The sequence below is a fragment of the Schistocerca cancellata genome, chromosome 8 (genome assembly GCF_023864275.1).
Source record: "Schistocerca cancellata isolate TAMUIC-IGC-003103 chromosome 8, iqSchCanc2.1, whole genome shotgun sequence".
Lineage (NCBI taxonomy): Eukaryota > Metazoa > Arthropoda > Insecta > Orthoptera > Acrididae > Schistocerca > Schistocerca cancellata.
Window position 1 is genome coordinate 209,083,844 of NC_064633.1, and position 6,602 is coordinate 209,090,445.

Below are 6,602 nucleotides of genomic sequence, written 5' to 3' on the forward strand. Positions count from 1 at the left end.
GATTCCGGAAATCCGTTTCTAGATGCCGTTTTTCCACTTCCACAATCGATTCTCGTTCACTTATAAACGCACAATCGTTTTTGAAACGTGCTTGGGTTGTCAGGCTACCTCTTGTTTTCAAAATATTCGATTGATATGGACGGGGTGAGTTATTGTGCAGTGAAGAGCAAGCAGAAATGTTAGACTCAGCATTTAACTGTCCACCTCTACTATTTAACTGCAGCGAAATAGCGGTTGTGTGGACAAAATCAGAAACTGGAACAGCTGTTTTCCAGGCGCCATAGTCAACGGGGCTAGCAAATCTGTTACAGACCTTTGCATGTAAACATGACAAAGAAAAACTGTTTCCGTAGTTCGGTTTTCATCTTACGGAAGGTGTGTCGCATGTAAACATAATGACTGCACAATCAAACTTAACAGTCGCACGCGACACTACGCCTCATTTTTGTTACCCACAGCGATAGCAACGCCCCAAGCGGCCAGCAAGCGACACTTCTAAATACGATATCGGATGAGTGCAAATACCAACTTTTATATTGGTTTATAACATGCTTTTTACAATAGGGAGCGTATACACTGACATAAAAAGCGACTATAACTAAAAAATGATACCACGTTTGTCTTTCTATAGTTTCCTAAGGACCCTGGGAGATACGAATCGGTGCATAACAGAACAGTTTATTTACGATTTTCTTGTAACATACATACATTTACTGAATAATGTCGTTTTCCTTTAATGGCTCTGAGCACTATGGGACTTAACATCTATGGTCATCAGTCCCCTGGAACTTAGAACTACTTAAACCTAACTAACCTAAGGACAGCACACAACACCCAGGCATCACGAGGCAGAGAATTTCCTTTAATAACAAAGTCCCCAGCTCGTGGTCGTGCGGTAGCGTTCTCGCTTCCCACGCCCGGGTTCCCGGGTTCGATTCCCGGCGGGGTCAGGGATTTTCTCTGCCTCGTGATGACTGGGTGTTGTGTGATGTTATTAGGTTAGTTAGGTTTAAGTAGTTCTAAGTTCTAGGGGACTGATTACAATAGCTGTTAAGTCCCATAGTGCTCAGAGCCATTTTTAATAACAAAAAGTTGCGAGTAAACAGTAGAAAAGTTGACCTTTTGCAGAAACACCTCGCAAATCTATCCATCGAAGCAGAGTAATTTGTTCGCTACGCTTTCAGCCAGATCATTGAGTCTGCAACGTGGGAAACCTATATGGAATGTGTTTAATGTGTCAAACAAGCCACCACGGAAGTGTAATAAATCGTCAAAAACAATAAAACTGTTTCCCAACACAGAAGAAACCAATCCTACAATTATTTCTCAGTTTCAGCCACAAACGGCAAGAATCTTCAACACATTCACTTCTGAAGCAAAAGTAACTACATTTACAAAAATATTCGTGTATTGGGAAGTCGAGTGAACTGTAAGAAAGAGCCAATCACTGGATTCCGTAACAAGTTTTTAAATGTCAAGGAAAGGGTTTATTATAATGACAACAACAGGAATATATACTTCTCATGCATGAAATGTGTTTGTGTTCTCCTGTCTTCGGCGGAATGAGCTGCAGATATAGACATATTCGAAAGTATTCCTTCATGAATGATTTGTAGCTCATGTCACAGATTCAGTGTGGTACGGCAGATTTTAAATGTATTTCACAATAATTCATGTATCTTGGTAACTTATTAACGCGCGGAACCCAAAAACATAATAACTATTCTTTAAGTAAATATAATATAATTAAAATCAAACACTACCCTTACGACGCATGTGACTGCTTTTTCACCGCTAGGAGCGCTAGTGTCGCTCCAACTGCCAAATGGTAACAACTTTCGCACCGGAGAGTGTCGTGACTATATGTGTTAGACTGCTGACTGTTTCAAGTAGGCGAAGATTGATTACGTGTAGCAACTTGCTGCTGGCCGGAGACGCTAGTGTTTACAGCGTGTAACAACTGACGAGCAATTTTAAATTAATACGCGCAACCATATGATCTTTTCTTGGCTGGACAAAACACTTCCTAATGTTTCTCTGACAGCAAATGCAGGCTCCACGGGCCGTGATTATTTTCTTCTCAGTTACAAGAGCAAAGCGCAGTGTCAGTAATCTTCCGCCGGCCGCTGTGACCGAGCGGTTCTAGACGCTTCAGTCCGGAACCACGCTGCTGCTACGGTTGCGGGTTCGAATCCTGCCTCGGGAATGCCTGTGTGTGATGTCCTTAGGTTAGATAGGTTTAAGCAGTTCTAAGTCTAGAGGACTGATGACCTCAGATGTTAAGTCCCATAGTGCACAGAGCCATTTGAACATTTTTGAGTAATATTCCGTGTAATGTGTAATGCCCCTACTCTACTGCGTGCGCTTACTCGTACCTTTTTAAGGTTGTAGCAGCTCCGTCCTCCGACTTTGGCGTGTATCGTCCAGTGACAGCCCACGAACTTTCAGTTCCCGCGTTTCGGTACCAGAAAATGTCGCCGTCGAGTTGAGGAAGTAAGAATCACAAGCCGATCACTTTAAGAGTATTTATTTACGTAACTATAACAACAAGATGGTCAACGATATTATACATAAATAGATACAAAGATAATGTGCTCAGGACAACGATGTGCGACGTTGCTGATATTCCACTAGCAACAAACCTAGTAAAGCACTGTGGATTGATGACACCTTTACCATTTTGCCCGAAGATGATCAGTTGACCGAAATCGCTAGTTAGTAAATACTTATTTATCAACAGCTTGTAACATTATTCAAGTTTATTGAATGTCATATTTATAGTTCCTAGTACGTAGCAATATTACACGCTGCTACTATCATTTCTTAATACATTGGTCCTTGATGACAAGCTTTATTTATTCTCCAACGACCGATGTACAGAATAAAAGGACAGTCTATTTTATTTCAAGTACCTGTTGACACTTCCTGCTGAAGTTGCAGCGTTGCACTATTTCTGGTCAACGGCCGTACGACGACTGCGCCATGTTTCTGGGATCTGTTCCGGCTGTAATGTAAGAAAATGGTTTTGGCTGCGTAAGCGGGTATTCTGCCATACTTTATACAGCCCACTTTTTTATACATGACACCTTTATTTAATCTATGTTCTAGCGCTAAAAGCAGTTCAGTATTGAACAAATACAAAATTCACGAAATCACCAAAATAAAGTAGGTACATATGTCTTCACTTGACTTCACTCGTGCTTATATTACAGCCCGAACTGTCTAAAGTTGAATAGTTTTCATTAACATTTCTACTACTTGTATAGGTGTCATTAGGACTGCAATGCTAAGGCTTTTAATAAAAGTACTCGGATCGTTTCTGATGGAAAAGGTATAAGGTCTTGGAGGCTCGTAGGAGCATTTTCGAATACTTACGAGATGTGGAGTATCACCTGCACAAGACGACCCTGTTCAAATTTGGAGAAAGAAAGTGAAAACCAGCTGCAACATTATCCTGATGCAGACATCTACACGGAATTTAGTCAGACATTGGAGAGATTAACAGACTTGCTAGTACATTATTGGGAGGCAGGTGGGTTGCTGCTATATGTGTTTTTTAATATTTGTTTCCGAATTTGCGATCTACAGACTCGTGTAATTGCAGCTGTTTATCTCATGCACGGACTTTGTTTCATTTAGCAAGCATTTCAATTTTTTCCTTTTTTTATTTATTAACGCGTTGCGTACTGAGTTCATGTCGAGTGCAGCTCTGATGTTACGTGGTTGACGGGGGAGATTTGGTAAACAACTTCTTCTACACTACGTTACAAGTGTGAGCTCTTCTAAGAAGGCTAGCCAGTTGAATACTAAGACGTTCTTTTTGTTTTTTGTTTGACAAGAAAGTTATTCATAAAAAATAAAACAAAAGTATAACCATTAAAATTATAGTTATTTAGAAAAAGGAGAAGGGGTTTAGCGACCAGTAGTAATTCAGAGGGAAAGCCAGTACAAAGCGAAAAAGGGAAGGCTGGAAAGTGGAAGGAAAATTCAGAAAGACTGTGCAAAGGAAACAAATCTGAAGACAACACTATACAGGTGGAAGGCGAAGTAAACGAGGAGATGGGAGATATCATACTGGGATTTGATAGACCATTGAGAGACCAAAATCGAAACACCTGGAGAACACGCTACGACAAAACTATTCCACATGGCATGCAAGATGTGTAAGGCAGACAAAATAGTCTCAGACTTCAAGAATAATTCCAAAGGAGGTAAGTGCTGACCGTTAACAATACCACAAAATCACCTCTTCAGTAGTCATGGTTAATAAATACTGGCACTAATTATTTACGTAAGAATGGAAGACTGGTAGAAACCAATCTCGGGCAACCAGTTTGGATTCCAAGGAAAAGTAGGAAAATGGTAGACAGTTCTGACCATACGACTTATCTTAGACGATATGTTAAATAAAAGAAACGCATTTTATGTATGCTCAGGATCGATTTAAGGCACAAGCGACACAAGCGGCCGCTTGAGTGCCAAGCTGAGTGCGACGCCAGAGGCATCCAAGTACCAATTTATTTTTGGCTTGCATAAAATGCGATACTTACCTTTGTAAACATCCTACATGCCTTCAAGTATTGTATCTTCTGTGTGTTATATTTATGAGAAAAGCAAAATGGTTGTGACTGGATGTTACTGACCTCAGGGCATATCTACCAATAAACAAAAAATGGTTCAAATGGCTCTGAGCACTATGGGACTCAACATCTTAGGTCATAAGTCCCCTAGAACTTAGAACTACTTAAACCTAACTAACCTAAGGACATCACACACACCCATGCCCGAGGCAGGATTCGAACCTGCGACCGTAGCAGTCCCGCGGTTCCGGACTGCAGCGCCAGAACCGCTAGACCACCGCGGCCGGCTACCAATAAACAGCAACCGCTCTTCACATAAGAATGCAGAGCGTTTCGCCAATGCTCAGTGATGAGGAGTACACTCTCCACGGACACAGAGCCACGTGCCCCAGCCAGCTGCGGCGCCTCCCTCCTCCACTGCGTGACCAACAGTGACACACAAAAAGTGTGGTGGAAACACTGGAATCCACACCGCAGTGTTAAGATGGTCTAGAGTGCTATTATTCCGTGCTATAGTCCGATCCACGATGGCGGTTCGTGAAGCTATAGACACGGACGGGTATTGCATAGTCGCCGCTTCCAAGCGAAGTTTCGGTAAGCGCATACGAGAGCTCTGTGCTTGAAAAAGACCTTGTATATGTCTCTCGCTTGCTTGTGCAGAAATTGTCCCTTACCACCATTGGCCGTGACAACTCGCAACAAATAAAAATTCACTAAACAACTCGCTACGATCACGTTTAATGCTCGCATTGGCTGCTACGACATTCACAGCAGAGCACCGAGAACACTACAGAATGCTCATTGACTGTGGGAGAACGTGTGACGTAGATGCGCGGAACAAGCCTAAACTCGACCGCCATTGTTCGTGGCTCCCAACTATAGTACGTTGTTGCGTGCCTGCTTGTAAAGTGACTCTGCAGTTTTACTGTATTCATACTAACGAATCAATTGACGAAAGTACGTCTGAAAAAAAGAAACTATCTGGCACATATTATCGAAAAGGCAATGCCCAAGAAGGGAAGGAAAACTAAAAACAAGCTAAGGCCATAAATATTTTTATGTCCTCTTCTACAAGCAGAGAAATGTCTTGAGAAGATGTTATTTCTCCATATATAAATACTGTCAGCTTAGTGATGAGCTCCATACAAGTACAATTGTCTCTACAAGAGCTGAACCATTGCCAGTGAAGGTACGGGCTTATGTTACTTGTTGGTTAAACTCAGTTTCTTGTTTCTAAAAAAAATAGGAACTTCATATGAAAACAGAATTTTATTAGAAGAGTTCTTTATTATTACAATCAGCAAATACAGGGCTATTACAAATGATTGAAGCGATTTCATAAATTCACTGTAGCTCCATTCATTGACATATGGTCATGACACACTACAGATACGTAGAAAAACTCATATAGTTTTGTTCGGCTGAAGCCGCACTTCAGGTTTCTGCCGCCAGAGCGCTCGAGAGCGCAGTGAGACAAAATGGCGACAGGAGCCGAGAAAACGTATGTCGTGCTTGAAATGCACTCACATCAGTCAGTCATAACAGTGCAACAACACTTCAGGACGAAGTTCAACAAAGATCCACCAACTGCTAACTCCATTCGGCGATGGTATGCGCAGTTTAAAGCTTCTGGATGCCTCTGTACGGGGAAATCAACGGGTCGGCCTGCAGTGAGCGAGGAAACAGTTGAACGCGTGCGGGCAAGTTTCGTGCGTGTATCTGGACATGCTGGAAAATTGGCTCATGCCACAACTGGAGACCAACAGCGCCGACTTAATTTTTCAACAGGATGGTGCTCCACCGCACTTCCATCATGATGTTCGGCATTTCTTAAACAGGAGATTGGAAGACCGATGGTTCGGTCGTGGTGGAGATCATGATCAGCAATTCATGTCATGGCCTCCACGCTCTCCCGACTTAACCCCATGCGATTTCTTTCTGTAGGGTTATGTGAAAGATTCAGTGTTTAAACCTCCTCTACCAAGAACTGCGAGCTCGCATCAACGATGCTTTCGAACTCAT